This window comes from Rhinopithecus bieti, unplaced genomic scaffold (assembly GCF_001698545.2).
Source record: "Rhinopithecus bieti isolate Rb0 unplaced genomic scaffold, ASM169854v2 scaffold_28716, whole genome shotgun sequence".
Taxonomy (NCBI): Eukaryota; Metazoa; Chordata; class Mammalia; order Primates; family Cercopithecidae; genus Rhinopithecus; species Rhinopithecus bieti.
This window is the reverse complement of record NW_016812525.1, coordinates 143,840-166,430: the sequence shown is the minus strand read 5'-3', so window position 1 is coordinate 166,430 and position 22,591 is coordinate 143,840. Positions and strand designations below refer to the sequence as shown.

Below are 22,591 nucleotides of genomic sequence, written 5' to 3'. Positions count from 1 at the left end.
TGCATGTTCTCATTCATAAGTGGGAGGTGAACAATGAGAACACATGGACACAGAAAGGGGAACAACGCACACTGGGGTCTGTTGGGAGAGGGGCAGGGGAGGGAGAGCTAACACATACTGGGCTTAATACCAAGGTGATGGGGTGATCTGTGCGGCAAACCACCGTGGCACACGTTTACCTATGAAAGAAACCTGCACAACTCCACATGTACCCCAGAACCTAAAATAAAAGTTAAAGGAAAAAAAAGAAAGTATTTTAAAAAATTGATCATTTAACCTTTATTAGAGCCCCGTGGATTTTTTTTTAACACGGAATTGGAAATCACAGATTACTTCCCGTGTCTATCTATGCTGTAACCATCAGGTACAGTTCTTCCGAAGTAGATGATTCAAAGGCCTCACTCACAGTGGCTTCTTGGGATTGGTTCCCTTTGGAGGTTTTCAGGCAGGGTCCATGCTGCCCTCTCTCCTGTCTTCCCACTTCCCCTGAGAGAGAGGAGCGAATCTGATAGGGAGGGTTGTGGAGGGGTATTCAGGTGAGGAACTGAGTTTGTTCAGTTAAACCCAGTTCCTGGGCATGCCTCAGTTTTTCTCATCTGCCGGTCATGGAAGACAAGCTTCCAGCCAAGTCCCAAGTCTCAGAGCCGGCTCTACCCTGGAAAAGGTTTGGGATGAGATGATGTTGAGGGGGGTGTTTAAAATTGAGGTAATGCAGCTGGGCGTGGTGGCTCACGCCTGTAATCCCAGCACTTTGGGAAGCCGAGGCGGGTGGATCACCTGAGGTCAGGAATTCGAGACCAGCCTGACCAATATGGTGAAACCCCATCTCTACCAAAAATACAAAAATTAGCCTGGCGTGGTGGCAGGTACCTGTAGTCCCAGCTACTGGGGAAGCTGAGACAGGAGAATTGCTTGAACCTGGGAGGTGCAGGTAGCCGTGAGCTGAGATCGCACCACTGCATTCCAGCCTGGGATACACAGTGAGACTCTCTCTCAAAAAAAAAAAAAAAAAAAAAAAATTGAGGCAATGCTTCAGAAATCCACTGTGCTACAGATCTAAGCCACGGGCCCCATCCAGACTCTTAAAGCTGTAACACTATTGATCCTCTCCTGTCAGGCCTCTGCCTTATTTCCAAATTCACTGTGCACTTGAGTGGAAGAAAGCAGTGTCATTTACTGACCCTCAAACACCGGCATCATGGGAGAGGCCTCAGAAACCTTGGAGGAACTAGACAGCAGTCTGCAGCAGCCAATTGCTGGGACACACAGGTCCTGAGTAATGTCTCAGCAGCTGAGACCTTGTCAAGGGCTGACCATAACCTGGGCCACTTGCATCCAGCTGTTTCCTAGGCAGAAAGACCTGAGATAAGAAGCAGACAGTAGTGAAAGAGAACAGCTTAGTTCTGCTCAAAGGTCTTCTTAAAACTGAGGAGCTCAGGTGCATCCTCGGGCATCGGTAAATAAAATAACTTTTTGCTGTCTTTACTGTCTTTCTGAAGCAGGTCTTCAGGATTGTGCAATAAACTAAAAATGTAGCTGAATACTGCACGAGCATCATAGGTGAATCTGCTATAATTTCTCGTCCAAATGGGATGCTTTCGGAATAAGAGGGGCTGGTGTCAATCAACATGCTGACAAGAACATCTGTGCACACTGCCCTAAGCAAGCTGGGACTCAGGGGCACCCCAGGAGCATCTATTAGGTGGGTGCAAAAGGAATCGTGGGTTTTGCCATTAGTTTCAATGTCAAAAACCGCAATTCCTTCTGCACCAACCTAAACACATTCAGATCACTGGTTCCAGGATTACATAAGCAGTACCAGGATCGGCTGCCCAGATGCCTGTTCTGTTAAACTACAGGGAACTGCTGCATTCAGGGACCAGGGAGATGAGGTTGTGCCCGCTGCGGTCCACAGTCAGCTTTAGGTTTATTACACCAGTGCTGGTCGTGGTTGTAGATTTCAGTAATCCAGATTGTGGTTTATGTCACAAAAGGCTGGTGAATTTTGTGACCAAACATATAGAAAGCAATGGGTCCCTTATCATGCTGGGAAAATGTCATCAACTTCAGGTGAGAAAATGAAAATATTTGGTGAAGACATTAAAATACCCAAAAGTTAAGAAACCAGCTGGACAGACCTGGGCCTGAAACACTGTTGTTAGGGCTCCGATGGAGTAACTGGGCAGGTTGGTGAACATCCTTTGGCCTTTTCACAGGGAGGAGAGTGAAAAATTGGGACAGTGGAGAACAGAGGTGAGAGCTGTGCTTGGGACTTTGTTTGCTGCAAATATGGGTGCCCACCTGAGTGTAGCCTGCCTCATTCTACGGGTGGAGTCACCCTGAATAAGGATCAGGATCCAGAGAGGAGTGACAGTAATCCCATATTAGTAAGATTTTCGTGTGTCTGATGGAAAAGCAGGACAGAGACTCCTCAAAGTGGAGACCACAGCACAATGTCTCAAAGGCCGTTCTCGGGAAGAGGAGATCATCTGTGTGGATGAGCCTACCTTTCTGGCTTGACAAGCACCCCGGTCTCTCCCAGCTGAGTTTGGCTCCACAGAGCCCTCCGATGTCTGACTTAGAATGACTGACATGTTCATGAGGCTGAACCCGAGGCAGCTCTCTCTGACTTTCTCTCCTCCCTTGGGGGCCTTGGAGACTCTGTGGGAACAACATGGGCATGAACTCTATTGAGAACTGGCTCCTGGGAACAAGGTTCTGTGGGCGCCCCAGAGCTGAGGATGGGGTTCTTTTTTCCTTAATTAAGTGGATATACTGTCAATACTGTGATGATCCGTTGTTTCCTTTCACTGGCTGAACACGGTATCTGGGGTCCTAAGAAACCAATTCCAGCGAGAGATAACCTGGCTGAATAAAGACCAACTTCATCCAGATTTTGGAAGGAGATGCATCTAAAAGAGTCGAAGAAATGAGAGTTAAGAAAATCTTGGGATACTGACTCTCAAAGTTAAGAAAATGTTATTTTCCTTTGATTTTAAGTCAACTCAAAATAAACTTGGACTTTTCTTTCTCAAAACATTTCTGATTAAAGAAGTTTCTCTGTTTTATTAAGATTTTTTTTTGCTCCAAACAGAAATACCCTTGGTCAGCCCAAAACACAAAAGAGAATCCATGCATAACAAGGTCTGGAACACAGGAGCCGTCTTCAGCTCGCCTCTACGCACCTGCTTCTCACTTTCCCTCTCTTGCGGGCTGCTCTCCTTGCCTCCTAAGCCATGAGATTGAAAATGACCTCCACTGTCTCCCGTGAGGGAGTGGTGGACGAAGCCTGCAACCTCCTAGATGCAGCCCACATCCCAGGAGGGGCAAAGATGGTGCCAGCTCAGGCCGAGATGGCTTCTGCAGCCACCAACATGTCTTACTTTGTTGCTTCCTTACACTAAAAAATGAAAAGATCTTGAGCAAGATTTAGAAAAGGTTTAGAGAAGGTTTCGCAGACTCGCCACTGCTAATGGCATTGGAGCCTGGATGACTCTGTAGGGTGCTGTCCTGTGCACTGTAGGTCTCAGCAGCTTCCCGGATTCCACTCACCTGGTACCAGCAATACCCCTCTGTTGTAAGTACCCAAAATACCAACAGACGTCACCAACTGTCCCCAGAGGGGCAGCCTCTCCCTCAGTTGAGAATTGCTGCTCTAGGGTCATAGACACCTGGGTTGACACTCTATCCCCTGACACCCTTATGACTTTGGATAAATTAGTCCATTGCTTTGTGGTTCTCTTCATCTGTAAGCTAAATCTAATAAGCTAAGTACTTAACTAATAGGGAAAACATTGATTTCATGAAACAATGTAGACAAAAGCTTTAACATAACAACATGTGACAAACATTTCAAGGTTATGGCTATTGTTTACAAAATAAATCCAAAGCACAAGGCAATTTTTTTATTAAATGAGAAACATTTTATGTATCGTGCTACTGTCCCTGTGTGGTAAATTATAATCATTCTCTTTAGTCAAAAGCTGAGTTAAAATGTATTTGATCTAGAGGACTTTTGCCATGCTTTGCTTATGAACATCAAAAACTATTACATATTTATATATTTATTTCCTTTACACTTCCTCAAGTTTTCATTTCTAAGGAGACTTAAACATTCTATTAGTATTGTTGAATTTATCATCTCCAAAATATCACCTCTTTAAAAACTTTTCAAAGTGGAAGAGATGAAAGAATTTAAAATGAGGGATGTGAAGGAGATAAGTTTAAAATTGGCTTTGAGTTAAAACAAAATAATGAAAGTCTGAGATGAGAAAACTACTAATAAATTTCTGAAAGTAGAGAAAGATGGTGCTTCTGCAATGAAGGTATGAAAGAACTTCTCCCTGGCTGACTCTAGCCAGGGGTCTCCTTAAAAAATCATTCTCTTAAAAAATCAAAACTAGGATGGACTTTACGCCAATTTCTAGGAAACTCAGAAAATTCCTTAAGATGTAACCTGGAGCTCAGCATGAGTTTATGAGCACTTTCCCAGCTTGAGTGCAGAAGTACAGCCACCTGCCCGGCTCACTAGCAACACGGAGCTGTCATTTTGGAATCACTGACTGGGGTGTGGATTCCCCTCCCTTAGCACCTGGATCCTCACCTAGGGGAGGCCCCAAAGGAAGGTGACAAGACCCCACCCAGGGGCACTATCGAAGCACATCACCCAATTGATAATAGATGCTTTACCCCAAGGACTCCCAGAAGTTCCCAGGAGAGCCTCTCCCAATCCCTCCAACAACTCAGACTCCAGGAGCACACCTGCAGGAAGGGAAGCATGAAGCCTTTCAGGAGTGGGTTCAGCAGACACCATGGAGCTGCTGCCACACGCAGAACACTGTGCTGGGCCTGAGAGAGGATCCAGAGGATGACTTCACGGGCCAACCTCGGTGATGCCACGGCTCAGGAACACTGGCCTGGAGGTGGTGTCTTTTAATCACAGACATCGCCATCACAGACAACTGGAAAGAAACATTTGCTTTATTTTCTCAATTTACTATCTCACTTTCCATAAATAAAGTAACAATAAACCAACCTAATTTAATTATTTTCTCCGCAGAAGCTAGTATTTATTCAGGGCTTAACATGTCCTAAGCTCTTGGCAAAAAATACTTTACATGGATTACTTCCTTTTATCCTCAAAAATTAGTGATTTAGGCCGGGTGCGGTGGCTCAAGCCTGTAATCCCAGCACTTTGGGAGGCCGAGACGGGCGGATCACGAGGTCAGGAGATCGAAACCATCCTGGCTAACACGGTGAAACCCCGTCTCTACTAAAAAATATGAAAAACTAGCCGGGCAAGGTGGTGGGTGCCTGTAGTCCCAGCTACTCGGGAGGCTGAGGCAGGAGAATGGTGTAAACCCAGGAGGCGGAGCTTGCAGTGAGCTGAGATCCGGCTACCGCACTCCAGCCCGGGTGACAGAGAGAGACTCCGTCTCAAAAAAAAAAAAAACAAAAAAATAGAAAAAATTAGTGATTTAGGTCTCCTTTATCCCTATTTTCAGACGAGGGCATTGAGACCGTGAGAGGGTTAGAAACACCTTCAGTGTCAGGCAGGGAGGGATGAAGTGGTGGATCCCAGTTGCAAAGCCAGAACGCACAGGAGGCGTCCAGGGAAGAGGTAAATGCAGCCGCTCCCACCTCCATGAGCTCAGGATCTAGCCGGAGAGAAAAAAGCCGTGGTGACACACCGTGTATATGGATCAAACTAGCACATGTTCTTCAAAAATATGTACCACGATTGCACACCAATATTTAAAAAAAGAACACCAAGGGGGAAAAACTGTAAAACAGAAAGGTCAAGTACAAAATAACATATACTATCGACTAACAGTGTACCACAGGAAGGGTGTGGCAGTGATGAGGCCGCTTGCACTGCTCTGTAGACGGGGTGGCGTCTGACTTGCACGTTTTTTTGTCTTTCATGGGATGGTGAGCTCCTGGAAGCTGAAACTTCATGGTGCTGATCTCCGAATTTCCAACGCCTCCCGCTGCTGGGTAAATAGTAAGTGCTCAGTAACTGTTGCATGGAGTGAAAGAAGACAGAGGTCATTCCTGTGTCGTGGCAAGAAATAAGCTCACGCTTCAGTCACTTTATGGGTGCGAAGTGGCTCAGACATAGCTTTGTACACAAAAGAGCATGAGACATCGCCACCAGAACACGCGGCTGAATGGAGAGAACCCAGCTCCCCACGCCCTCCTGTCCAGTGTCTTCTGAGTGACGCTGGGCAAGGTCCTGACCTCTCTAAACTCAGAGCCCTCCCATACGACATGGGCATGGCAATGCCTGCTTCAGAGGCGGCATAAGGATTCAGTGGGATAACACGCATACATTGCTTAGCATGGATCTCGCGTTAGTTCACCAGGGCTGCCACAGCAAAACGCCATTGACAGGGAAGCTTCAACAACTGGAGCTTATTTCCCACGGTCCTGGAGGCTGGAAGTCTAAGGTCAAGGTGTTGACTGAACCGGTTCCTCCTTGAGGCCTCTCTCTCTCTGTGGCTTGCAGATGACGCCTTCTCCCTGTGTCCTCACAGGGCCGACTCTCTCAGTGTCCATCCCTCTGCGTGTGTCTGTGACCCGATCTCTTCTTATGAGGATACCAGACCAAGTGGACTAAGGCGCATCCTCATGGCCTCATGTTAACGTAATCACCTCTTTTAAAACCCCGTCTCTGGCCGGGCATGGTGGCTCACGCCTGTAATCCCAGCACTTTGGGAGGCCAAGGCAAGTGGATCACCTGAGTCAGGAGTTCGAGACCAGCCTGGTTAACATAACAAAACCCCGTCTCTACTAAAGATGCAAAAATTAGCTGAGCGTGGTGGTGCGCCTGTAATCCCAGCTACTCGGGAGGCTGAGGCAGGAGAATCGCTTGAACCAGGGAGAGATGGAGGTTGCAGGTGAGCTGAGATTACCATGCCATTGCACTCCAGCCTGGGCTACAGAGTGAGACTCCAAATAAATAAATAAATAAATAAATAAATAAATGAATAAATAAATAAATAAATAACCCTGTCTCCAAATACAGTCATACTCTGAGGTCCTGGGGGTTGGGACTTCAACATATAAATTTGGGGGAATGTAGTTCACCCCATAACACCCTGATATACGGAATGCCATTGATCTATAACGATATTATTCATAAATATGATTTTTGAATGAATGACTATTTCTTCCTTTCATTCATTTTTTTAAAATGTATTCACTTATGCACTAAAAACACAGGAGTTCCTGGCCTTCTGTGTGTTAAATAATATCAGCTTCCTGCCCTGCAAGGAGCTCCCTTCCCATCTGGGGAGACAGAGGCGGCAGCCGAAGTGTGGCCCTGTGAACGTGCCTCAGGGTCCCCACTTGTGATGGTGGGTGGGGGAGAAGCCCAGGCTGTGCTGCAAAGGGACTTTTCCCATTATCACTCAGGCTACGCAGGAAATGCGGAACCACGCTCCTGGGCAAAACGGGAAATCACTGGTCTCAGCTCACAATTCGCAAGTGACCCTTCCCACTATAGCATCCTGACTGCAAGACCAGACGCCCAGGGAGGCGGAGAGAGCATGGAGGGGCAAGACACCCCACGGAGAATGAACCCCTCCCAGACGTCTGCCACTGAGCCTGGGAGTTTGAAACACGACCTTTGAACAACTAGAAAGAATTAACTGCAATTTACATTAAAATGGCTTATTTTTTAAGATGAATTAGCTGAGAAAAGCTTGGGATACAAATAGCATAAAACACACACACAGACACACAGAGACACAGTCACACATGTACACAAACACACATACACAGAACCACACACACACATATATTCACAGACGTGCAAACACACACATCACAGATGCAAGCACATGCATACATATACACAACACACACAAACACACACATCACGAACACACAAGCACACGGATACATATACACAATACACACAAATACACAGATCACACACACAAACGCATATGTATACACGACACAAATCACACACATGCATATATACAGATATATGTATGTAAATACACAAACACATACACACAGAAACACGCATATACACATTGCACACGCACACACATACACACAAGCACACAAATACACATACACACACGTATACACACAAACACATCACACGCATACATACATACATATATAAACACACATACATATACACACATATACGTGCACACACATATACACGGGCACACACAAGCACAAGCATACATATACACACATATACATGTGCACACATCTCACACACACAAGCACACACATACACACACATGCACACACGTATACATGTACACACACAACCACACACACATATACATATGCATGCACACACATGTGCACACATCTCACACACACAAGCACACACATACATACACACATACACACATGTATACACGTACACACACAACCACACACACATATGCATATGCATGCACACAAAAGCACACACATACATACATGTGCACACACACCACACACACGCACACACATATACACAAATATATACATGCGCACACATCTCACACACACAAGCACACACATACACACATACATGTACACACGTATACACGTACACACACAAGCACACACATACACACACATATACACATGCATGCACAAACATCACATATAAGCACACACATACATACACACGCACACACACCACACAAGTGCCCACACACACATACATGCACACACATATACACAAACGTATACACGTACATACACAAGCACACACATACACACATATACACACAAGCGTACACACACATACACACAAGCATACACACATACATGCACACAGAAGTACACATACATCACACACATACATATACACACACAAGCACACACGCATATGCACACACACAAACACATGCACGCACAGCAGTGCTTGTGCTGCAACCAAAGGGCAAGACAGATTGATGAGAATAGAGTTTCTAGACCACACTGAGGCAATGCAAAGGGCGCTGGAATTCAGTATCAGGGGCTCACTATCCCTCAAGGTGGATCAGATGTAACCAGACTGGAATTCATTGCAGACCACCGTATAGTTAATGTACATGTGGTTCAAAGACTCTTTGCTTGATTTTTTCACTGTCTTTTTGACAGTGATTTTTTTTTTTTTTTTTCGGAGTCTCACTCTGTTACCCAGACTAGAGTACAGTGGCATGATCTCAGCTCACTGCAGCCTCCACCTCTTGGGTTCAAGCGATTCTCCTGTCTCAGCCTCCTGAGTAGCTGGGACTACAGGCACCTGCCACCACGCCCAGCTAATTTTTTGTATTTTAGTAGAGACGGGGTTTCATCATGTTGGCCAGGATGGTCTCGATCTCCTGACCTTGTGATCCACCCGCCTTGGCCTCCCAAAGTGCTGGGATTACAGGCGTGAGCCACTGTGGACAGTGATATTTCTGACTTCCCCTAGTGTTATGAGAGCGGTATGGGCAGGCAGACCATACTGCCCACCGCCCTGAGGATTCCTGTGTTCTGTGTGGCTGCCGTGTACACAGCATCCCTTAGGGTACTTTGCTTTTCCTGGACTAATCAATGTCCTGTGAATGCTACATACGAAATGATTACAAAGCGCTGAGAAGCGCGAAAGAAGGGCTCCCTAACTGTGCCTCCAGAATGTTAGAGTAGCTTTCCATTACCCTAGGAAGGAAACTTAGGGCCCTAAACGAACGGCAACAGAAACTGCACAGAGGGCCCCGTAGATCGAGGGCAGACTCCCCAGATGAGTAAAGACCTGCACGGCCATTCAAAGCTTCACAGAGGACTCAAGTGAGAACAGCACCCCCGTACGTGGTCACTAAGCTGCAAAAACCAAGCGTATGTGAACAGCGTCTAGCGTCTTAATCAGAGAAAATGAGCCACAAAGTTTCCCCGACACATTTGATGCATACATAATTGTCACCGTGCTGCATGCTAATTAAGCATCATTCCTAGGTCGTTTTCTAAATGACTATGATTGGAACGATGGTTGCACAGCCACCCCCAGCGTTCAGGGGAGCAGAGCAGGGCGGCAGGAGATGGGGCAGAAGGGAGAACTCCTCCGAAGCCGCCTCCCACACGAACCCAGGAAGCAGCCTCATGGGCAGCGTCTCCTCCAGTGAACGCTCATGGCCTGGAGTCCGGAGGGCCACCTGCCCGGCGCTCTGTTGAAAACAATAGCTGCCTTTGGCTTTCCCCGCCCACTGTCTCCTCTAGCATGGAGGGATTGCTCCAGGCTTCTCTTCTCAGCCAGGTGGCTCTGAATGGGCGAGGGTCCCCCACAGCAGCACGGAGGGCATTCTGGCACCGGGTCTCACCTCACCCTCCTCCTGGCAGCCAGGGCGCTGCAGTCTGGGAATCAGGACACACACTCTAAGAACCAGAGTCCCCTGACAACGGATCCAGGGCCTCCTGAGATCCAGGGCCTTCCTGCAGAGATGGCCCTGCCTCTGCAGGAAGATTTCTCCCAGGGGACTGATTGCAGACCAGGATTGAAATCCCAGGGAGCACAGGCAGCAACGCTAGGACACTGGAAGTGTGGGCAGGGCGGCCGGGCAGAGTCCAGGAGACCTCCACACTTCCTCCGGTAACCCCAGCAGCGGTGCCATTTACTCAGCAATTTGAGTTTTCCAGACTGTGGAATAAGCGAATACTGGTTTTCATTTCCTTCTCATAACAAAGAAGGACATTGAGTCTTCAAGAAATCCCCACACCTCACAGTAGTGAGACGGGGGGCCCAGGCAAACTTAGCCTGTTCAAGAAGAAAACGAAAAATGTGGCTGTCACTGAAGAAAAGCAGATTTGTCTTCTGCACTGAGCTGCGTGGAAATGGGGATCGGTGGCACACTGCTGTCACGGGAAGGGTCCCCATGGGCTCTGGTTGCTAAGCCAGGACACAGAGCAGACCTCTGCTTAGGGCCTCACTTTTAATTTTATGGTTTTGTGATTGTGTCAGATAAGATAAGCTTTTCAGAAGTGAGCTGCGCCCAGAGAGGCATTTCATCTCCTCATCACCAGGGCCCTAGAAAAGCCTGAGGGGGAAATCAGACATTCTCCCACTGCCTGTGCATGTGTGTCTGTGCATTCGTGTGTGTGTGCATGTGTGTGTGTGCCTGTGTGTTCACAAAGTGGTCTTATACAGAGAATATATGAGATTTTCAGAAGAGGAAGATCATTGTGAATGTGCTTTGAAGGCGGTTAAAAGCCGGCTGTCTGAACCGGGAAATGAGAAGAGTGAGCGAACAGCCCTTTTTGTCATAGAGGGTGGTCAGGACCCTCATCCTCCTCTGGAAACGGGAGGCAGAGCAAGAGGTTGGCAGGACACCCCCAGGCCTACTGCCCTTCACAATGCCAGGCCTATGTGGTCTAAACGGCACTCTCGCAGGCAGTCACCCTCAGACACTTTAATCATGGGTGGCCGCTGGTCTTTCGCTGGGTCTGAAGAATGTTGAAGTTTTCACAAAAGGAGGTGGAAACCAGATTCGGATCTTGAACTGACTCATACAATCACACTTCAGAGCTGGAGTTTGAGAGCCTGTCTGTTTTAACTAAAAATTTTAAAAGCATAAAGTATATTAATTCAAAACCTAGATATCTCCTACCACCTTTAGTTTATATTCTCATTTTGGTAGAACCCACATTAAAATGAATTAACCAGTGAGCTGCATACTATCCAGGTGATCTTAGTAAAATAGTAGGAAAATCAGCCGGATCTCCTGGACATAATCTTGAACACATTTTAAGGATGTCAGTTATATTTCTGATACCATATTTCACCACTTAGCTCTTCATTTCATTTCACAAGATTCTGTTTCCCCCTAATGTCTCCTCTCTAAATTGGCTTTCAATGTATGGGAGGCTGAGGCAGGAGAATCACCTGAGGCCAGGAGTTCAAGATCTGTCTGGGGAACATGATGAACATGCCTCTACAAAAAGTTTAAAAATTAGCTAGGCCTGGGGGTGTGCACTGTTGTCTCTGAGTGCACCTATACTCAGGAGGCTGAGGCGGGAGGATTGCTTGAGCCTAGAAGCTTGAGAGTGCAGTGAGCTCTGATTACACCACCTGGACAACAGAGTGAGACTCACTCTATAAATGAACAAACAAACAATAATTATAATAATAAACATATAATAACAACAATAATAAAGTAAAAATGAAAACAGCAACACCTCCTTTGAGTAATGCTAAGTGTTCAATATTATGCACTGGACCGCTATTTTTAAAGTTACTCTTTTTTTTTTTTTTTTTGACGATGGAGTCTCGCTCTGTCGCCCAGGCTGGAGTGCAGTGGCCAGATCTCGCTCACTGCCAAGTTCTGCCTCCCGGGTTTACGCCCATTCTGCGCTGCCTGCAGACCTCCCAGTAGCTGGACTACAGCGCCCCACCTTGCGCAGTATTTTTTTGTGATTTTTTGTACGCAGAGACGAGGTTTCACCGGTTAACCAGATGTCTCACTCCTACCTTCGTGATCCGCCCGTCTCGCCTCCCAAAGTGCTGATTGACAGGCTTGAGCCGACCACACCCAGCCTAAAGTTACGTCTTTTTGTGCATTTTTATTAACATCAAAAAAATGGCTAATAATACGATACTCTCCTAAGTAGATATGTCTTGTATCCTCAAGCTTTTAAACATATTTGGTAGTTTGGTAAGACGAACAAGTCAATCCTAGGTTAGCCGTACCATGTTACATTAGGTCACAGTACCTAATACTCACCCATAACGTTCTCTGTTAGCATGGAGAAAACTACTTATTTTCTTTGGAAGGCATTGTTTGGCTCCAAAATATGTTTGTTCTCAAAAAAACCTTATTCAGAACTTTCAAGATGGAATGCTTTTATAAGCATATTGCTCAAAAAATAAATAAAGTATGGCCAGGAACGGTGGCTCAACCCTTGTCAATCCCAGCGGATTTGGAGGGCTGAGGCTGGCCAGATCACTTGAGGTCAGGAGTTTGAGACCATGCCTGGCCGGCATTAGTGAAATCCATCCATCTCTACTAAAAGATACAAAAATAGACGTGGTGGCACTGTGCCTGTAGTCCCAGCTATCGGGGAGCTGAGGCCGGGAGAATGCTGTGAACCTTGGAGGTAGAGCTCAGTGACTGAGAATCAAGCCACTGCCACCCCAGGCCTGGGCGACGCAGTGCAAGACTCTGTATCAAAAATAAATAATACACAGACCACCCCCCAGCAGACATCCACGTACCACACAATGGAGAAGGAATAATTAAGATTTCCATATTATTATATTAAATTTAATATATTTGACAAAAGAAGACAAAATACCCAAAGGCAAAGAGGAGAAGTATTCTCTTCCATTTCATTTTCGGGATGAAATGCTGTTGATTATTGAGGAGTTTAGTAAAATACGCTGCATTATAGAGGAAGTTGACAAGAATGAGGCGAATACTCTGGAATTGACCAAATGAAGAAAACCACAAAATTGTGGAGATGAATTTACACTGATTTTGAAATGGAAGATCCTTGCTGCCCAAGAACAGGCATCGGGCCACCTGAAACAGAACTGAGGAAGTGTGAAGATCCACAGCAGGGTGACAGCACGAAAAGCGTTTCAGCCTAAGACTGAAGATTCGGAAACTCAAATTCGGTGAAGGCACTCAGGACAGGATATTAGCTGTCAAAACCGTCCCTGGAGGGTGCCATGCTGATTCCTTCCAAATAAATTCGATTCGGGGGTTGTGCAAGGCGGCTTCACGGCCTGTAATCCCAGCACTCTGGGAGGCGCAGGCGGGCAGATCACCTGAGGTCAGGAGTTCGAGACGCAACCTGAGCGATATGGTGTTGAAACCCCATCTCTTACTAAAAACACAAAAATTAGGCAGGTGTGGTGGTGGCGCGCCTGTAATCCAGCTGACTCGGGAGGCTGAGGCAGCGAGAATTGTTTTGAACCTGGGAAGGAGATGTTTGCAGTGAGCCGGGATCACGACCATCGCACTCCAGGCCTGGGTGACAAGAGCGAAACTCGCATCTCAGTAAATAAGATAAATAAATAAATAAATAAATAAATTTGTTCTCAGTCTAAAGACAATTCTGAGTGGCCTAGAGATGACCCACTCAAGAACACACTCTGTTGTAGGTTTGAAAGAGAAAGAGAGGCCGGGCGCGGTGGCTCAAGCCTGTAATCCCAGCACTTTGGGAGGCCGAGACGGGCGGATCACGAGGTCAGGAGATCGAGACCATCCTGACTAACACGGTGAAACCCCGTCTTTACTAAAAAATACAAAAAACTAGCTGGGTGAGGTGGCAGGCGCCTGTAGTCCCAGCTACTCGGGAGGCTGAGGCAGGAGAATGGCGTGAACCCGGGAGGCGGAGCTTGCAGTGAGTTGAGATGCGGCCACTGCACTCCAGCCTGGGCGACAGAGCCAGACTCCGTCTCAGAAAAAAAAAAAAAAAAAAAAAAAGAAAGAGAAAGAGAAGAGAAAGCATCAGGGAGAGAGAGAAAGGTGTAAAAAGAGGGGAAAAGCAGATAAAGAAAAGTCAAATGTCAGCAAACAGAGAAAGGCTGCTGCTTCACTGCGTGGAGCCTCAGACACGTGGAGGGGCCAGGAACAAGCACTGGCTTCCCGAAGGGCGATGGGCATCGTAAGTGGGGAGTGCGCTGGCGGGACTGCGAGGCTTGAACGGTATATGACACGCAGCTCTAAGCACAGCACCCAGCAGTCTCCGCTCACTGCGGGTCTGTTATCAAAAACACCCTCTCCATCCTGGGAGGCAGAAACTCCAACCGCCAAGGTCTTCATTAGACAAATCTTCCTGAATTTTTCAGCTTTTTTTTTTCTGTATAATTGTTCTAACACATTTGGTGGCTTTCTCGTGCTGCTGCTTCTGGGACTTCCCTTGGCTAATTCATTGCAACCCAAATAACTCCACCGATGATCGATAATTGCTATGAATCTATATTTTCATCATAGTTGTATGTATATAATTGTGAAAGTTGTCAAAATTAAGATGGAGTCACTAATGTTAAGAAAACTGTGACAAACAGAGTCTGGGAAGGTCATGAAGACAGGGTTTTCATGCTTGTGTGCCTTCTCATGCTTGGTGATAACCAAAAAGACTCTATGAAAAACACAACTTTGCACAAAGCCTATCCATCGAAACCTTACACAAAAAATACTTCTGCAAGGACATCTGCCCAGCAGCTGCCTGTCCAACTCGGACTGGCATCACCCCGGTAGTAATCTTGCTAGCCAAGATTAATTATCTCAAAATAATTGTGAAATCTTCCTTTTTTTTTTTCTTTTTTTTTTTTTTGTAAAATCTTTTCTTCTTTTATTTTCCTGAATAATCACATAGATTTCTATGGTGTACGGATTCTCATTGCCATACCCTATTCCCAAATAAACATCATTTTCTTTTAGACAGCCTCCTCCTGTTTGTTATTTAGGTTGACATAATTGTCAAAATAAATGCAGGATTTTCGTTCTATTTTGCTCATTCTTCAAGCATGTATAAGCCTTGGGAGGCCAGTACTGGAGAAGAAGGGAGGAGAATACTCAGGGACGACAGTGCACAGCTCGTGCTTTGGAACAAGGACAAAATTAACGGAAGTGATTGAATTTGAGGCCTGACTCTGCAGTTACTGGCATGGAGAACTTGGCAGTTCACTAAATCTACGTTACCTCACCAGTCCAAATTACAATAGGGAAATACTTAGAACTATCTTGTTGGCATTTTTGCAAAGAACACATATGATATCTCATTAGCATATAGTAAGTACCCCAAAATAATCAGCCATTAAGAATCCTGGTTTACACAATAAAGCTCACAGACGTTCAACGTGCAGCTATCAACACGTTTGAATTTATTATATGAGAAAAGGGATAAGCTTTTCGTGGAAATGAAAATGTCTAAGTTAATGCCTCCTCTTGAACAGTCTAAAAACGACAGGAGAGAAGCTTCCAGAAGGACAGCATGTTTCTCCCCTCTTTAAACGTCCAGGGTGGGAAGGAAGGAAGAAGCCATATGTAATCATCATTTTTTTTCTTTAAAAAGTCTTCGTCTTCCTTTACTTCCCTGAACAAATGCGTAGTTTACTATGTTATACATATTCTCATTTTGATGCCCTATTCCTCAATAAATAACATTTTCTTTTCGAGAGCCTTCTACTGGGAGGCTTGGCTGAGCTCAGCACGCACCCTGCAATGTGCCAGAACTCTGAGGAGCCACAAAAGCTACCAGCAAGCGAGTAACAGAGGAGCAACAGCCAGGGGAGAGGCCCAGAGGAGGCAGGAGGAGCTTGTGATGAGACCGAGAGAGCAATCCCAATGGGAAGAAAGAGACTTGGTGTGACAATGCCTGGATGCCCGTGGCTTCTCGTGCAGAGTGGACACAAGCAACGCCAGCGGATCAAGCATTGTGCATCTGAAAGACCTCAGCCAAAGCTGCAGAGCCTTCGCTGCGTGATCCATCTGGGAACAGGAGGGATGAGTGATGGCAGCTCCCTTGGATGCTGTTTCGGCTGAGGCCGTGGAGCGGAGACAGGAAAGCAGAGCTGAGTGTCAGTCTCTGGCAATAGCAAAGCAGGAGCTTTCCACGTACCCACCGTCATCCAAAACAGGACTCCCTTCCACAGGTTTCTGCAAACCAAGGGCTCGATCCATGGAGGTGAGGAAAGGAGGCGGCAAAATATTCCATCAAATTGTGCTCAGCTCCATGGAATTTCCCTTTAGGGGTTCATAACCAAAAAATTTGGATTTGATGAAGGAAATTAAATCGTTTGTAGGGTGTTGATTTCCAACCCATTTTTAAGTTTACAATGGCAATGATGCTCTTTTGTGAAATATGGGAAGTCACCTGTCTTGGTGAAATATTTACCATCTAAGTAAATATTGAACATTAGCAAGCAATTTCAACTGTTTTGTGTGTATGTATATGAGAAAGGGTCTGCTGTCACCCAAGCTGGGGTGCAGTGGTGTGATCACGGTTCACTGGAACCTGGAACTCCTTGGCTCAAGTGATCCTCCCATCTCAACTTCCTGAGTAGCTGGGACTACAGGCACATACCACCACACCTGGCTAATTTTTGTATTTTTCTTAGAGATGGGGTCTCACTGCATTGCCCAGTCTGGTTTCAAACTCCTAGGCCTAAGCAATCCTCACACCTCAGCCTCCCAAAATTCTGGGGTTACAGATGTGAGCCACCAGACCTGACCCTAAATTTTTACTACTTTCAAAATATATTATGAATATCTTGCTCCTTCCAATGCTTTTCGATAATATTAGAGAACAGTCCTTGTCACTTAATGAGAGGAATACATTCTGAGAAATGCATTGGCTGGTGATTCCATGGCTGTGTAAACATCACAGAGTGAATTTTAGACAAGTCTGGATGGCGTAGCCTACCACACACCAGGTTTACCCGTTGCCCCTAGGTCACACACCTGTGCAGCATGTGGCTGTACTGAATACCATAGGCAATGGTAAGACAATGGTAACCAATCTGTGTATCTAAACAGATCTACACGTAGGAAAGATACAGCAACATACGGTGTTATAATCTCATGGGACCCCATTCTCATACGCCGTTCATCATTGACGACACATGACTGCGTTGAAGAGTCTGTTTCTCAGACGACGTTGCCTGGGCAGGTTCCTGTGAACAGAATGATTTCCAGTATTCCAGTGCTTCGTTTCCAAAGATACACTCTTTTTAAGGACGTGTTTTTCCCTTCAATTTTAATTAATGGTTGTCTGTTTGATAAACCTGGTCCTCTGGAGATAGAAACACAGAGTCAATTCTACGGCATACAGTGCCAGAGAAGGAACTGGCAATGAAAATAAAAGCAAATGAATGACTGGATGAGGAGTTCTGCCGTGGGGAGCGATGTCTGTGTCACAACTGAGCATGCGGTGTGGCAGTCGTGTGAGCCGGGCTGCATTTGCCTGGGTAGCGGCCTTGTTCTGTCTCTTCCTGTCTCAGCTACTGCTGTCCTACACATACATCCCTTCAAACTGGTTTGTAAATCCCTAACTTGCTGCCTTTTCTCACAATTTGGAGCTTCCTTCTGGTGTTGGGCCTCTGGAGGGTGAAACTCTAGCCTCCCGTCAATAGCCCAGGAAGAGGGCTGGGAGGTCCTGCAATGACCTTTTATATGGTCAGGGTGAAATTAGTCCCTTGCAAAGATACCTTCAAATGGGACAAAGAAGAGGCATTAACTGCAAAGTTCAGGTCGACAAATCTTTAAGGGAGGCAAAGTCCCGTGTCTTCATCTATAACTAGGTGAAGACGTGGGTTAGATTTTTGCCAGAATCTCCAACCTCAAGTGTACTAAGAAGAGAGACACCGCTTTTATCTTTTGTGAATCTCTTGTGGGATGACGTAAAACACAAAAGTTGAGTGGCTCTTCCTTGAAAACGTTTTTCTCTATTGCTGCCAATTACACATGGATTATCTTCCACCGCGTCTTCTTTCTCTTCCCCCAGAGATGCATTGCTCATTTGAAATAACTTCTCACACGCAGACCAGAACAGCTAGGAAATGAGGGTGTGATGGAGGGCATTTGATTGCTGATTCATGGCCTCGCGTGTTTCAGAAGCTACTCTGTGCACACTGGGAACACGCCCTCTTATCTGAGAAAAACCTTGACTTGACTGTTCTGAGATGATTCTGCCCTGACTGGGCCACTCCGTGCCACTGAGAGTGCTTGAATGGGATCGTGCACTTGATAAAAGAAGCCGGGGGACTTAGGAACAGATGGTGTCTTTGTCCCTTTTGCATTGCTATAAAGGAATACCTGAGGCCGGGTAATTTAAAAGAAAAGTGGTTTATTTTGCTTACGGTTCTGCAGGCTGTATAAGCATGGCGTCAGCACTGGCTTCTGGTGAGGCCCAGGAAGCTTTTAACCACAGCAGAAGGTGAAGGGGGAGCCTTCTCATGGCAAGAGAGGGAATGGGAGAGGGAGGAGGAGGTGCCAGGCTCCTTTAAACAACAGCTCTTGATTAAACTCAAAGCAAGAACTCATCCATCACCGCCCCCATGATGCAATCCCCTCCCACCAGGCTTCTCCTCCAACACTGGGGGTTACAATTAGACATGAGGTTTGGGTGGGGACACAAATCCAAACCACGTCAGTGGCTGTGCTGGGTCCCCAGTCCACGCCCTGGATGCTCAGAGCCATTCAGCCTGCAATGGGCATCCTTCAGATGATCCTGCTGGCTGGCAGAGCCGGGAGAAATCAAGGCACTCCCACCTGAGAAACTTCAGGTTCCTTCGGCTGTGACTTACGGCGGTGGCAGGGCCTGCTGTCAGCAGCTGAGGGACAGCTCCGTAAACCAGCCACGATGAGTCCTATTTTTTGACCGTCTGTCATGGTGACTAATCACAGTTCCTTGCTCTCTTCTCCACCTCATTTTCAAGTGACTTCTTGTTTTCTGTAATTCATAAATCCTTACTTTCATATAAGGCCTCTCTATGATACTTTATCAAATGCCTTTTGAAAGCCTCGGCAGAAAATATCACCCATATCCTGGGCTTCTTTCTCTCAGCTCTTTCTTCAGTAATGGAATCGATTTTTTAAAGAAGGAGACATACAGTGGGGTGGGGACAGTCTTTGCCTCCCTCGGAGGATCGAGCACTTAAAGCCGAGTCTGTGTTCCTCACCCGCATCCTTTGGCTCCTGTGAAAGGAGAGCATACATTCTAGATTCTTCCTGCAGTGCAAACCTCTACTTCCATGAAACCTTTTAACTGTTACTCTCCCAAACACTCTCTATTCCAAAGTGGTGGGAAGCATGTGTTGTCTCTACAGCATGGAAACAGAGAGGCATAGAGAAAAAGTTACTGTGGCACAGGCCCCCTGCGAGGCTGACCTCCCATCTCTTCCGTTACCCTTCCCGAAGAGCAAAGGACTTCTCCCCAGCAGCTGTGACCAGAAGACTACAGCCTGGACGTGCCTTGTCCTCCCTCCTGGGCCCTTCCAGGCTCTGTCACAGGCAGAGATGGGAACGGAAAACTCAGTGCTGCCCGGAGTTGAGGATGCTGCTGCTGCTGCCGCCAGGTAGGTTTGAAAACAAAGAAGTGCCCTGGAACCCTCTTGTTCCTTGTCGCCTAGGATCCCAGGGCTCCACAGCACTGCTCTCTGATGCTTTTGCCATTCGCCTGTGTTATCCATGAACAGAAGGAACTCAGGGGGCGTTGTACTGAGCACTGTGGAGGTGCCCAGGGGAAGAGACCAAAGCTCCCACCCTCAAGGAGTTCGGGGCTAATGCCCGAGACAAACAAGGGGATGACAAACCCCGCAGCAGGTGCAGGAGAAGTCTCCAGGGCGCCCCAGGAAGACCATGCTGGGAAATGCAGCCTGCCCTGGGCCAAGGACTGTGACCTGCAGAGAGATCACTGGTGCTGCTTTCCTCTTAGCCCATCTCTGCCTTTTTCCACCATCTCCAAGTGCAATCCAAGCTCTTCCCTGACTCTCCATCCATCCATGAGGGGACAGGCAGGGCAGGCCCCTGACAAGACCGTCCCCCTTAACTGTCCATGCATTAGGTGAGCAAGCAGGATGAGAGAACTCACCTGCACGTCCAGAAAGCAGCCAAGTTCACATGTAATTCACTTAGATTATCTCACACTTAAAAATACAAAGAACTAAATGCACTGCCTGATGAAGACACTTCAGAGTTTTTTTTTTAACATTCTCTATTTTTTATGTGCCTAAGTTTTGTCTCGTTAACATTCTTTAAAGACAGCTCTACTTTAGTCCTTCTATGGACTGGATATTTGCCTGTGACAATGGCACAGTGATTTGGGGGCCGATTTTCCTTAAATACCTCTCCCGTGAGATGGTGAACGCTTTTGCTACATGGAAGCTTCAGGGCTCTCTAGAGTGAACAAGTTGCATAAATGGAGGGATTTTTACCACATGCCCTTGTCTAATGTCTGTCTGATCAAGACATCTCGGTGGCACGTGGTTCTGACTGATTGGGCCTTCTCGGCGAGATCTCCTATCACAACGGGGAACATTCAGAACGGCCTCCGATCAGCACTGCCTGCACTTCCTTTATTAAACGCCTTTGTTGCAGCTTTATTATTTAGCTGTAAAAATCAGTGTGAGCTGAAGCTCAAGCTACAAGCCGCAGAGAACTTATAAAGAAATCATTTAAACTGCATTTTCAGGCACTGGAGGATTTAGAACATTGGGAACTTATAATGACAGAAAATACTATCCAGCCCTTGTTTCAATTTCTGCTTAACCCTGGTGTCCAGGAAAAAAAAGTTTATATTTTTCTAAAGTATTGTCACTGGATTAGTCCATTTTCACACAGCAGTGAAGAAATACCCAAGACTGGGTAATTCATAAAGAAAAAGAGGTTTAATGGACTCACAGTGCATCATGTTTTGTCCCAGTGACATAACAGCAACTGATTCCACAAGCAGCATAATTAAATAGTAAAAATGTTCAGTAAAGAACGTAAGTGCTAACTCTTAAGTTTTACTGCTTTCAGCACCTGCAATCCTCCTAAATATTGACAAAGGTGTGTATCAGTCCACTTTCATACTGCTATGAAGAAACACCCAAGACTGGGTAGTTTATAAAGAAAAAGAGATTTAATGGACTTACAGTTCCATGTGGCTGGGGAGGCCTCATGATCATGGCGGAAGGTGAAGGGGAACAAAGGCACATCTTACATGGTGACAGGCAAGAGAGCGTGTCCAGGGGAACTGCCCTTTATGAAATCATCAGATCTCATGAGACTTAGTCACTATCGCGAGAACAGCATGAGGAAACCCATTCCCAAGATTCAATTCCCTCCCACCAGGTCCCTTCCATGGCATATGGGGATTATGGGAACTACAGTTCAAGAAGAGATTTGGGTGGGGACACAGCCGAACCATATCAGTCACTCTATGGAAAATATTCTTATTTTCTAAATCTTTGATTATCTCTCCAAATGATAAATTAGTTATTTAGAACATTTAATATGTGTGTCTGGAAATAAATTAACTTTTTAATATGTATATCTAGAAATAAATTAACTTTTCCATTAACAGGGTCACATGTTTAGCTTAGTGATGTGAGCACGAACCAGAGAGTGGTTAAAGTCTAGACGAGCGTTCTCCCAAGTGTGGTCCATGGAGTGTGTCTATCCCAACACCTCTGTGCCCGCCGTGACCTTCAGAATGGCCAGCTCTAGAGTGGAGTCAGAGTTTAACAGCTGCGCAGAAGACCAGCATGCTGCTGTAGCTTGCAATGCAGCATGCTGCTGAACCCCTGCTCAAACTGAGCTCTTTCACTGTGTGTCTACAAAAAGAAAGTAAACTTGTGATTTGAGAAAAGACTCTGGGACTTTACACATCTGGAAAATATCATAGGGAAAAAGATAATTTGCCTGGAAGCTCTTTACTTCTGCTTGACTCAGTCGGGAGCAGACTCCCTGTGAGCAATGCCTGGTGTATTTACGGTAATTAACACCCCATTTTAGCTCTCCAGAAAAAAAAAAATTGAATGAGTTGGGAAGATGACATGCAAGTGTCTTTAAGATGCAAAAGTTTACAGAGACTTGACTGACAAGTAACAAAATGTGGTAGAGATGATGTATAAATGAGTGGAAGGGTGTGGAGGTTGTGAGCCTGGGAAGCAAATCAC

General features: G+C 46.1%; 1 long non-coding RNA gene across 1 annotated transcript; it reads right to left on the bottom strand.

The window, feature by feature from the left end:
- Positions 1–302: 302 nt before the first annotated feature.
- On the bottom strand, positions 303–21,600 carry LOC108545011 (uncharacterized). Its single transcript, XR_001890005.1, has 6 exons — positions 21,566–21,600; positions 5,832–5,993; positions 4,762–4,961; positions 2,508–2,661; positions 1,182–1,360; positions 303–505 (listed from the first exon to the last, which is right to left on the bottom strand). It is a non-coding gene; the product is annotated as an uncharacterized LOC108545011 (long non-coding RNA).
- Positions 21,601–22,591: the final 991 nt, after the last annotated feature.